The 12,941-nt window shown below is 39.3% G+C and overlaps 1 protein-coding gene across 1 annotated transcript in view; it reads left to right on the top strand.

The window, feature by feature from the left end:
* Window positions 1-12,941, top strand: part of ATXN2 (ataxin 2) — a gene marked incomplete in the record, with an annotated part of 1,324,939 nt that overhangs the window by 814,528 nt on the left and 497,470 nt on the right.

Genomic DNA, 12,941 nt, shown 5'->3' with positions numbered 1-12,941 from the left:
GTGTGAGCATTTCCACCCGGAAGTGTTCTCTAGGTAGACCCTCACATGGGGGGTTTTAGGAGTTGACTTCTGTGGACGTTTCAACAGAACTCCAAGTTTCGAAGGTAAGGTTTAAGGTCATGTGATCCGCAGACCGTCCTGTTAGATGTTCTGACGTTTTTCTTGGTTTTCAGTCTTGCATTACTTTTTCCTCTGTTTGTTCTCTTTCCACGAGTCATTACTCGTATTTTCAGGTGAGAGAGTGGCGGCGATTTTATTAGCCCTTGCGTGGCCTCGCAGGATCTGGTATGCAGACCTTGTGGAAATGTCGTCTCTCCACCTTGGAGACTACCTCTGAGGAAGAACTTCTGATTCTTGGTCTTTTCCTTCATCTAAATCTCTGAAGCTGACTGCTTGAAGATTGGATGCTTAGTTTTGTCTAAGCGGGGGTTTTTCTGAATTTTTTATCCTTACTCCAGGGTGGTCTAGAGAAGGGTTTTTTTCAGTCAGTACCCTGAAGGGTCAGTTTTCTGCATTGTCTTTTTTGCTACATAAGCATATGGTGGACGTGCAATCTTTTTGTTAGGCACTTGTCTACAATCAGGCCTGTGTTTGTCGGTTGCTCCCCCCTTAGGGTTTTACCCTTGTTCTTAAAGTTTTGCATTAGGCTCTGTTTGAACCTTTACTTTTCATAGATATTAAGTTGTTATCTTGGAAGGTTTTGTTTCTCATTGCTATCTTTTCTGCTTGAAGAGTCTCGGAGCTCTGTTTTGCAGTGTGATTCGCCTGATCTTATCTTTCATGCAGTTAAGGCGGTTATTCATACTAGTTAGGTTTTCTTCCTAAGTGGTTTCGGATATATTAATCGGAAAATTATTGTTTCTTCTCTGTGTCCTTATCTATCTTCTCATAAGGAACGTTTGTTGCACAACTTTGATGTTGTGCGTGCTTTTATTTTCTCTCTACAGGAGACTAAGGATTGTCGCCAGTTTGCTGTTTGTTTCTCTGGGAAACATAAAGGTCAGAAAGCTTCAGCTACTTCTCTTTCTCTTTGGTTGAGTGGTATAATGTGTTTGCTTTATAAGACTGCTGGACAGCAGCCTCCTGAGAGAATTTAAGCTAATTTCACTAGGGCTGTCCCTTCTTCTTGGGCTTTCAAGAAGGAAGTTTCTGTAGAACAGAGTTGCAAGGCTGCAACTTAGTCCTCTCTGCATACTTTTTCCAAATTTTATATTTTTGTCTTAGCTGAGGCTTCTTTTGGGAGAAAGGTTCTTCATGCAGTGGTGCCTTCTGTTTAGGTTACCTGTCTTGTCCCTCCCTAATCATCTGTGTCCTCTAGCTTGGGTATTGGTTCCCACTAGTAATTGATGATTCCGTGGACTTACCATATCTTAGGAAAGAAAACATAATTTTTGCTTTGCTTACCTGATAAATTTATTTATTTCCAGATATGGAGAGTCCACGGACTACCCTTTATTTTAAGACAGTTATTTTTAGCTAAAACCTCAAGCACCTCTACACCTTTGGGTTATCTTCTTTTTCCATTTTCCCTTCGGCTGAATGACTTGAGGTTATGGGTAAGGGAAGTGACATATATAGCAGCTTTGCTGTGGTGCTCTTTGCCTCCTCCTGCTGGCCAGGAGTGATATTCACACTAGTAATTGATGATTCCATGGACTCACCATATCCGGAAATATATTATTTTGTGTAATGTATTTTTTTCGTTTTGGGGTGGGTTTTTATTTTTAGATTAGGGCTTGGGCAGCAAAAGAGCTAAATGCCTTTTTAAGGGCAACGCCCATACAAATGCCCTTTTCAGGGCAATGGGTAGATTAGGTTTTTTTATTTTGGGGGGTGGGGGTTTGTATACTGTTAAGGGGTGTTTGTTTTGTAGCAAAAGAGCTGTTAACTTTAGGGCAATGCCCTACAAAAAGGCCCTTTTAAGGGCCCTCCAACAGCCCTTGTTGTTTATTATAGATTATGGGGTTTATTATTTTGGGTGTTTTTTTATTATTTTTTTAAAGGGTATTAAAATAGGAATATTTTTTATTATATTGTATAATTTGATTTGTTATTTTTTGTCATTTTAGTGTTTTTTATTTTTTGTAATGTTAGGTTTTAGTGTAAGGCAGTTTAGGTTTTATTTGACAGGTAAGTTTGTATTTATTTTAACTAGGTAGTATTTAAATAGTTAATATTTACTAACTAGCCTACCTAGTTAAAATAAATACAAACTTACCTGTGAAATAAAAATAAAAACCAAGCTAGCTACAATATAACTATTAGTTATATTGTAGCTAGATTAGGTTTTATTTCACAGGTAAGTATGTATTTAGTTTTAAATAGGTATTAAGTTAGGGGGTGTTAGGGTTACGTTAAGGTTAGGTTTAGGGGTAATATAGTTTAATTTAGGTTTTTGCAATGTGGGGGGCTGGCAGTTTAGGGGTTAATAGGTTTATTTAGTGGTAGTGATGTGGAGGGCCAGAGGTTTAGGGGTTAATAGCTTTATTTAGTTGCGGCGATGTCGGGGACTGGCGGAATAGATGTATTATAGTATGGGCAGCAGATTAGGGGTATTTAGAAGTGGGGTTTATGTTAGGGTGTTATGTTTAAACGTTAGTTGTTTTTTTTTCCCCCATAGACATCAATGGGGCTGCATTACGGGGCTTTTTTTATTCCACGATCGCAGGTGTTAGACTTTTTTCTTACCCACTCTCCCCATTGATGCCTATGGGGAAAGCATGCACAAGCACGTCAAAACATCGCTTGCATTTTGTGCAGTATGGAGCTTAAAAGCACCATATCGCACACACAACCCGTCTGTTTGAAAACTTGTAATGGCTGCGCTATAGGGGGTTAAATAACGCAACTTTTGTTGCGTTCGTTAATTTCCCTATATCGCGTATAACTCGTAATCTAGGTGAATGTTAAGCTTATTTCGACCCATTTAAAGGCATGTAAAAAGCTGTAGTTAATAAGTCCCTTTCGGAATAGTATTGCGCTTCTGCACTCCCTTTCTGGTGCTCTATGGAGCTGGTGAGTCAAATAGGAGCAGCACATGTATTCCAATGACTGGTTACGTCCAACTTTAAGAGCAGACATGCTTTGCCAGCCTGGGGCAGATTTAAATGTGTATAACCCCTTTTTGTAGGGGGTTAAATACACAGATTGTTTTAACTATTTATCTGAGTGCCTCTTATCTCATTAGGTTATTTTACTCTTGTCCCTTTAAGAGAAATGTAATTCATATGCAATCTAGAGATTATCCAAGTTGTCACCCACTATCGATATGTAGGATTATAATGTCCATTAATAGATGGCCAGTGCACTCTGTTTCTCCCTTTTTGTACAGATGGCAGGAATTTGGGGTTTTTCAAGATTAATGGATAGTAAACATTTTTTATTTTATTTTTTAACATAGCTAGCTTAATCACATCAGTGCAAAATTAACATTTTAAAATCGCTTTAGATTGCAATGGTTTATTTAGATTTTTCTTTAGCACTCAGTTTATCCAATTGTATAGCTACAAAGAGCGTTTTTACTGTCTATGCAGCCATATCATGTACGTACATGTCTGCTTGTACTCACAGGGAATCTGACATCTTATGAGTAAGTATATTCCTACCTAACCATCACACACAATGTTAACAGTGGATCACATTGCTTATAGCATTTCTATTCACTGTTTACTTGAGTGCCAGATAAATCAGCTGCTATAATAAAAAATAAAAAGTTTTAGAAGAGCACAAGAATATTTCTCCACTAACACACCAGAGCTTTAAACTCCCTCCCGCTTCTAATGATCCTCAGTCATACATATAGCCAAGTAGATGAGGGAAAAAGAAAAGTGGGGCAAAGAAGTGCATAGCAAGTACTGCTGCCACCTGAACAAAAGAAAGGGCAGTGCTCATAGACTCTTGCCGCCATAAAAAATAATTTATCAGATAGCCATACATTTTTGTTTTCTTTCATCAGATAGCGAGAGTCCACAAGTGATCATGTGTGAGAATCAATACCCAAGTCTCAGAGTCCACAAGACAACTGTGAATGGCAGGGGGGGGGCAAACAATAAATGCAGGATGTTACTTTTCAGGCACTAAGGCCAGCAGAACTGTCCTTACAAAGGCAGCCTCAGAAAAAACATACCTAGCAAAGTGATAAGTGTGTAAAGAAGACCCTAGTAGCTGTGTTACAAATCTAATCAATAGAAGACTCATTACGAAATGCCCAAGAAGTGGTCTAGTGGAATGAGTAATAATGCACTCTGGTGTTTTCCCCGAACCAAATAAGCCTTGCTTATTAATGCTTTTTAGCCAAGCTGCCTTAGTAACAACTGTAGCTTACTGACCTTTGCAAGGCCCAGAAAAATGAGCAAAAAGAATAAAGTCTGATTTTTTTTTTTTTGAGCTCTTACTACATCTAAATTGTGGGGAAGATGCTCCTTAGAATTCTTAGGAGCTGGACAAAAAGAAGGAACCCCAATTTCCTTTTAACAATATCTGTAGATACCACCTTAGGAAGAAAGGAATAGCTAGTACAAAGAACAACCTAATTCTGATGAAAAGGGAGGTTTGCATGATAAAGCTGAAAGCTCAGAGACCTTCCTAGCCGTAGAAATAGCTAGAAGAAAAATAATCTTCCAGGATAAAAACTGAAGGTCTAATCCATGCATCAGCTCAAAAGAGGGGATTTTTAAAACCCTCAAAACCAGATTAGGATTCCATTGATGAGAAACTGGATGAAGAACTGGTTTAATTCTGATCAGATTACAAGATATTAAACACTTAACAGTGAGAGTTCTTTAAAAGAAAAAAGTGCCCAAATGATAAATTAATTAACCCACTGAGTAACTATCACAAAAGTCAAAATAAAGGATACAGTCCCAAATTAAAGTGTTCTTCACAGTGATCCAGGGAAACCCTCAAAGGAGAAAAAGATGAGGAAATATAGTGAAGGTCAGTTTTCTTAAAAAGATAATGACCAGAAGAAACTTTACTCACGTTTATGAGAGCTTATGACTGAGCTCTCAGGTATAAGCGCATATGGGAGGGTAATAACCCCAGGAAGTAGCAACACCATCCGTGTTGTATGATGCAATTTGAAATTTTAATAAAATATTAAGAACATATTAAAAGTAAAAAATAGACATAATCAAATATGGAGTATAACAGGGACATACATTCATTAAACAGCTCTACAGTGAACGATACGACAACTCTCGCTCTGCGTTCTCTCCTGATATTGGAAACCGGAATTATGTGAAATGCTGCAATATTGTCCCCTCCACCTGTGACGTGTCAGTCTATACAAATCTCCGACGTACGTTTCGCCAATGCTATTGGCTTTTCTTTCCTATGGCATGGAGAGTCCACAAATCATTCTAATTACTAGTGGGATATTCACTCCTGACCAGCAGGAGGAGGCAAAGAACACCTCAGCAGAGCTGTTAAGTGTCACTTCCCTTACCCATAATCCCCAGTCATTCTCTTTGTCTCTGCCAAAGATTTGCGAAGATGGGGCCTAAGATTTTGAATCCTTATATGGGTACTTTTCCCTGCAAGCAAGGATAGGGGTAAAGCTGTGCCCATGTCAATCTCTTTAGTAAGAGTAATGGTGGCAATTAGCAGTTAGAAGATGGCAAGGTGGTCTTTGCTTAAACTTCTAACATTATTGCTACCCCTATTATAGAAAGCCAGGCTTGGTTACTTTGTTCTTTACTTTTTACAGGTCCCTGGTAGAAGTGGAGGAATTTACCACACCTTAGAAAACAGTTCCTGCCTGACAGAGCAGGATCCACAGGTAAATGCTTTCCCTTCTAGGTTAAAAGGTACCAGCACTATAAGGGTTCATCCTTTTGTGGAAATCATTCTGAGGAAATGCATTTATCCTTCAAGCTTAGAGGGCACTGCTTGATATGTGAGGGTGTTTGTGAAATGAGGCATACTTTATTTATTTGGGCTTGGAGAGTGTATCGAGAGACTTAAAAGTAGTTGAGACTTTGGAGCAATCGCTTTTATTGCTCACTGCTGCTTATTTGGTTTTCGCCCTCTCGCTATTAGAGCTCTCTACTGCTTTGTTTTCGCAACTTTTTTTAATTTGAATCTGTGGCACAGTTTTTTGTTGCGGTCATGTGACCGCTCCTCCGCACTTCCGACTTTTCCGATCAGATCAGAGTTTTGCCGAGGCTAGTGCAGAGGTTACAGCTCTAGTTGCAGAGTTTCTAGAGTAATTATGGGCAGCTCCGGTGATAAGGATTACTGGCAAAAGAGTAATCTTAGAGGATCTTTAGTCCGGGAGTGTGTCCGGTTTCAGTGCTAGTGGATCAGCAGTTTCTGGAGAGGTAAGACTTTTAGCAGAGCTGAGGGGTTTTTGGTGCATTAGTTAAGTGGTATTACTTTATTTTGCTGCTTCTAAAGTTCTACAAATTATTTATATTGGGATATTTTTTACTTAATAATTGTTAAAAGGAACCTAACCCAATTATGGACACTAATATTGATAATGAGTCAAGTGTTTACTTTGTCTGGAGGCTAGGCAATACCTTTATTTGTGATGGCAATATGCAAGTTATTAGACTGGGAGCTAAGATTACTGGTTTCACAGTTTTAGCTTGCAAAGCTCTATGGTTAAAAAAGGTCTGGCTGTAATAATTTCAGATATTACAGGGGGAAAAGGGCTCTTTTCTACCTCAGGATAAAAAGAATACCACCTAAGGGTCGCCAGAATTCTAATTTTAATTTTTGCTTCTTTCATAATTTTAAGGGGCAAGTGTCTTCCTCCTCCTCTTTCAAGCCAGAACAATCCAAGTCTTCTTGGAGATCCTGTCAGCCAGGAAGTCTTCCGTTGATTCTAAATCAGCATGAAGGGACCGCCCCCGATCCTGTCTTGGGTCAGGTGTGAGGCAGGCTCTCTTTTTTTCGACAGGCATGGATACGCAATGTTCCGGATCCTTGGGCCGTGGACATAGTGTCCCACGGTTACAGAATAGGATTCAAATCCTATCCTACCAGGGGCAGAATTCACCTGTCAAGGTTATCTGCGGACCAGACAAAGAGAGAGGCCTTCTTAAACTGGGAGTGATTGTTCCAGTTCCTCTAGAGGAATAGGGTCTAGGATTCTATTCAAATCTATTTGTAGTTCCCAAAAAGGGGGCACTTTTCGTCCCACCCTGGACCTAAAGTGTCTCAACCAATTCCTCAGGGTTCCATCCTTCAAAATGGATACCATCCGTTCCATTCTTCCTTTGGTACAGGAGGGTCAGTTCATGACAACCATAGATCTGAAGGATGCGTATCTTCATGTTCCTATTCGCAGGGATCATTAACAGTATTTGAGGTTTGCCTTTCTGGACAAACATTTTCAGTTTGTTGCCCTTCCTTTTGGCCTTGCTACGTCTCCCAGAATTTTCACAAAAGTTCTGAGGGCTCTTCTGGCAGTGGTCAGGTCCCAGGGAATTCCTGTGGCGCCTTACCTTGATGATATATTGGTTCAAGCGTCATCTTTTCATCTTGTAAGTTCTCATACAGAGATGTTGCCTATTGTGTCTATGTGGAAAGTGAATCTGGCAAAGAGTTCCCTTGTACAAGATACTTAGGAACAGTTATAGATTCCCTGTCCATGAAGGTTTTCTTGATGGACGTCAGAAAATCCAAACTTCTTGCTTCGTGCCTTTCCCTCCAGGCTGCTATTCATCCATTAGTGGCTCAATGTATGGAGGTGATTGGTCTGATGGTGGCCTTCATGGACTCATTCCTTTTGCTCAGTTTCATCTGAGACCTCTGCAGTTATGCATGCTCAGTCAATGGAACGGAAACCACTCGGATCTCTCGCAGAGGATAGATCTGGATCCCTTGACAAGAGACTCTTTCTTGTGGTGGATTTCACAGGACCATCTGTCTCAGAGCACATGTTTCCTGAGACCTTCCTGGGTGATTATGACCACGGATGTAATGCTAATAGCTCCTGCATGGCCTCACAGGATCTGGTTAGCAGATCTGGTGACGATGTCATCTCTTCCACCTTGGAGGTTGCCTTTGAGCAAGGACCTTCTACTTCAGGGTCCCTTTCTTCTCCCAAATCTGGTTTCTCTGAAGCTGTCTGCTTGGAGATTGAACGTCTAGTTTTGGCTAGACGTGGCTTCTCTAAAAAAGACAGATACTATGCTTCAGGCTCGTAAACCGGTTACTCATAGAATTTACAATAAGGTATGGTGTAAATACTTTCATTGGTGTGATTCTTTTCTTGGAACAAAGTAAGGGTTCCTCGAATTTTGACTTTTCTTCACAAGGACCTGGAAAAAGGTTCAGATTTCTGCTTCGTCTATTCTTTTGCATAAACGTCTGGCAGTTCTGCCAGATGTTCAGTCTTTTGTTTAGGCCTTGGTCAGAATCAAGCCTGTGTTTAAATCTTGGAGCCTTAATCTTGTTCTTAAAGTTTTGTAGCAGGCTACGTTTGAACCGATGCATTCAGTTGATATTAAATTACTATCTTGGAAGGTTTGGTTTCTTATTGCTATTTCTTCTGCTCGCAGAGTTTCCGAACTTTCGTCTCTGCAGTGTGATTCCCCTTACTTTATTTTTCATGCTGATAAGCTGGTACTCCGTACTAAGCTGGGGTTTCTCCCTAAGGTAGTGTTGGATCGCAATATTAATCAGGAAATTGTTGTTCCCCCTTTTTGTCCTAATCCTCCTCTCCAGAAGGAACGCTTTTTGCATAACTTGGATGTCGTGCATGCTCTTAAAGGGACAGTCAAGTAAAAAAAAAAAAAAACTTTCTTGATTTAAATAGGGAATGTAATTTTAAACGACTTTCCAATTTACTTTTATCACCAATTTTGCTTTGTTCGCTTCATATTCTTAGATGAGAGCTAATTCTAGGAGGTTCATATGCTAATTTCTTAGACTTTGAAGACTGCCTCTAATCTTTTTGACCACTAAAGGGCATTAGTTCATGTGTTTCATATAGATAACATTGAGCTCATTCATGTGAAGTTACCCTGGAGTGAGCACTGACTGGCTAAAATGCAAGTCTGTTAAATGAACTGAAATAAGGGGGCAGTTTGCAATGGCTTAGATACAAGGTAATCACAGAGGTAAAAAGTGTATTTCTATAACAGTGTTGGTTATGCAAAACTGGGGAATGGGTAATTAAAATTAAACAACAAAAATTCTGGTGTTGACTGTCCCTTTAAATTTGATCTTTAAGTAACTAAGGATTTCCGGCAGTCTTCTGCCCTGTTTGTTGTTTTCTCTGGTTAACGTAGGGGTCAGAAGGCCACTTCTACCACTCTTTCTCTCTAGTTGAGAAGTGGTATCCGCTTAGCTTATGAGACAGCTGGACAACAGCCTCCTGAGAGAATTACAGCTCATTCCACTAGAGCTGTTTCATCTTCATGGGCTTTCAAAAATGAAGATTTTGTGGAGCAAATTTACAAGGTGGTCACATGGTCCTCCATACATACTTTTTCCAAATTCTACAAATTTGATACTTTTGCCTCAGCTGAGGCTTCTTTCAGAAAAAAAAGTTCTTCAAGCGGTGGGGCCTTTAGTTTAGGTATTCATGTCTTGTTCTCCCTCCCTATTCATTCTGTGTCTTCTAGCTTTGGTATTAGTTCCCACTAGTAATTAGAATGATTTGTGGACTCTCCATGCCATAGGAAATTAAACAAAATTTATGCTTATCCGATAAATTTCTTTCCGGGCATGAAGAAGAGTCCATGAACCACCCTTATTCAATTAAAGGTTTTTTTGTATAGTCCTCAGGCACCTCTATACCCCTGTGTTAGCATCTTTTTCCATTTTCCTTCGGCCAAATGAGTGGGGATTATGGGTAAGGAACGTGACGCTAAACAGCTCTGCTGGGGTGCTCTTTGCCTCCTCCTGCTGGCCAGGAGAGAATATCCCTCTAGTAATTAGAATGATTCGTGGACTCTCAATGCCCGGAAATTTTTTTATCAGGTAAGCATAAATTTTGTTTATTTCATGTAATTGGCAAGAGTCCATGAGCTAGTGACGTATGGGATATACAATCCTACCAGGAGGGGCAAAGTTTCCCAAACCTCAAAATGCCTATAAATACACCCCTCACCACACCCACAATTCAGTTTTACAAATTTTGCCTCCCTATGGAGGTGGTGACTAAAGTTTGTGCTTGATTTTCTTCTATGATAAGCGCTTCTAAGCATTCTGAAGCCCGATTCCTCTCAGAGTACAGTGTTTGTCAGAGGGATGTGAAGAGAGTATCGCCTTTTTTTTTTTTCTGTTATCAGTCGTAGGGATTCATCTCCTACCTCCCTTTTTTAGATTGATGATATACTCTTATATACCATTACCTCTGCTGATAGTTTTCAGTACTGGTTTGGCTATCTGCTATATGTGGATGGGTGTCTTTCGGTAAGTATGTATCATTTAAGACACTCTTAGCTATGGTTTGGTGATTTATGTATTAATATAAAGTTTTAAATATATGTATTTTACCCTTTATTTTATTTTACCCTGAGTCAGGTCTACGTGTATTTCCCTTTGCAGTCCAGCAGTTTCGTTATGGGAATCATGTTTTAGGAAGTTTGTCTTACCTGGGGTATAATCTTTTTTTCTATTTGACTTGTTTTTTCTTTGGAAAACTTGCGGCAAATTAGACTTGCGGGGGGGAATGCTATTTATTGCATTATTCTTTGCGCCAGAATATTTTTTGGTGTGAATGTGCATCTGTCATGACACAAGTTCGTCATTTCCTGCGTCTTAGTTGATGCTAGGTTGTTTGGCGCGAAATTGTGTTTGACGCGAGTTGTGTCCTTTCCGGATGTTTTTTGGCACCAAAAATTTAGTTTTATTTTACCTCACTTCTTTTATGCTCCTTGCCTTCTTTTTGCTCAGAGGGCTATGCTATTTGCTTCTTTTTTTTTTTGCCAAATTTAGCATTTGCATTTTTTTCCCATTCCTGAAACTGCTATATGTGGAAATAAGATATTTCTGTTTAATGTTATTTTTTCTTTTTTACATTTTACAAGATCCTGTCTCAGAAGCTGCTTTAGGAACCATGCTGCATGAACACAGTTCTACCAAAGCTAAGTGTATCTGTTGTAAGCTAGTGGAGATTATATCTCCAGCTGTAGTATGTAACAGTTGTCATGATAAGCTTTTGCATGCAGAAAAGGTTTCTATTAGTGCTAGTACAGTATATGTTGTTCCTTCAACATCTAAAGTACATGATATCCCTGTTGGTATGAAAAATTATATTGCTGATGCGATACAGAAGGCTATGCCTGCTATTCCGCCTTCAAATAAATGTAAAAGGTATTTTAAAACTTCTCATACTACTGATGAATATTATAGTGACCGACATACTGATATAGCCACCTCTGATGAGTATCTCTCTGATTCAGAAGATCCTACTTCAGACATTGACACTGATAAATCCTCTTATCTTTTTAAGATTGAGTATATTTGTTCTTTGTTAAAAGAAGTGTTAATAACTTTGGATATTGAGGAGTCTGGTCCTCTTGATAATAAATCCAGTAAATATTTAAATTCTGTCTGTAAACCTCCTGTGACTACTCTGGAGGTTTTTTCGGTTACTGATGCTATTTCTGATGTCATTGCAAAGGAATGGTCTTCCTTTTGGTACTTCTTTTGTTCCTTCTTCAAGGTTTAAAAAGTTGTATTTTTTGACAGTGGCTAAATTAGAGTTTTGGGGGAAAGTCCCTAAGGTTGATGGGTCTATTTCTACTCTTGCTAAATGTACTACTATTCCTATGGAAGATGGTGCCTCTTTTAAGGATCCTTTAGATAGGAAGATTGAAACTTATCTAAGGAAAGCTTATTTGCATTCTGGCTATATGCTCAGACCTGCCATTTCTATGGCTGATGTTGCGGCTGCATCAACTTTTTGTTTGGATAGCTTAGCGCAACGGGAAAAAGACTCTTATTTGCATAGCATTGTTCATTTGCTTCAACATGCTAATCATTTTATCTGTGATGGTATTTTGGATATCATCAAGATTAATGTTAAATCTATGTCTTTGGCTATTTTAGCTAGAAGAGCTTTATGGCTCAAATCATGGAATGCTGGTATCTAAATCTAGGTTACTATCTCTGTCATTCCAGGGTAATAATTTGTTTGGTCTGGGGTGAAGGGAGTTTTTTTGCCTCAAGATAAAAAGTCTAAATGCAAATCTAAAGCTTCTAATCGGTTTTGTTCCTTTCGTCAGAATAGAGAACAGAAAACCACTCCTTCCCCTAAAGACACTGGTTCCAATTGGAAGCCATTCTCGAGTTGGAATAAATCCAAGTCTTACAAGAAATCAAAGCCAGCCCCCAAGACTGCATGAAGGTGCGGCCCTCGATCCAGTTCTGCTTGTTGGGGCAGATTGAAATTATTTCAAGAAGTTTGGGCAGGTTCCATTCAGAATCATTGGATTTAGAATATTGTCTCTCAGGGGTATCAAATAGGTTTCAGAATAAGACCTCCTGTGAGAAGATTTTTTACCAACCTGCTAACATTTTTCTGCCTTTAGTTCTTCTTCCAAGGGTGATCTCCAAGATCATATTGGAACAATCGCATGTGTTTCTGATAACACCAGCATGGCCTCACTGGTTTTGGTATGCGGATCTTCTCCGGATGTCCAGTTGCCAACCTTGGCCACTTCCTTTAAGGCCTGACCTTCTGTCTCAAGGGCCGTTTTTCCATCAGGATCTCATATCACTAAATTTGAAGGTATGGAAATTGAATGCTTAGTGCTTAGTCATAGAGGTTTCTCTGACTCAGTGATTAATACTATGCTACAGGCTCGTAAGTCTGTTTCAAGGAAAATTTATTATCGGGTTTGGAAAACCTATATTTCATGGTGTTTTCCTCATAAATTCTCGTGGCATTCTTTTAGGATTCCTAGAATTTTACAGTTTCTTCAGGATGATTTGGATAAAGGTTTGCAAGTGCCTTGAAGGGACAAATCTCTGCTCTT

Source organism: Bombina bombina, chromosome 2 (assembly GCF_027579735.1).
Source record: "Bombina bombina isolate aBomBom1 chromosome 2, aBomBom1.pri, whole genome shotgun sequence".
Taxonomy (NCBI): Eukaryota; Metazoa; Chordata; class Amphibia; order Anura; family Bombinatoridae; genus Bombina; species Bombina bombina.
Note: the sequence above shows the minus strand (reverse complement) of the source record. Positions and strands in the feature narration are given on the sequence as shown.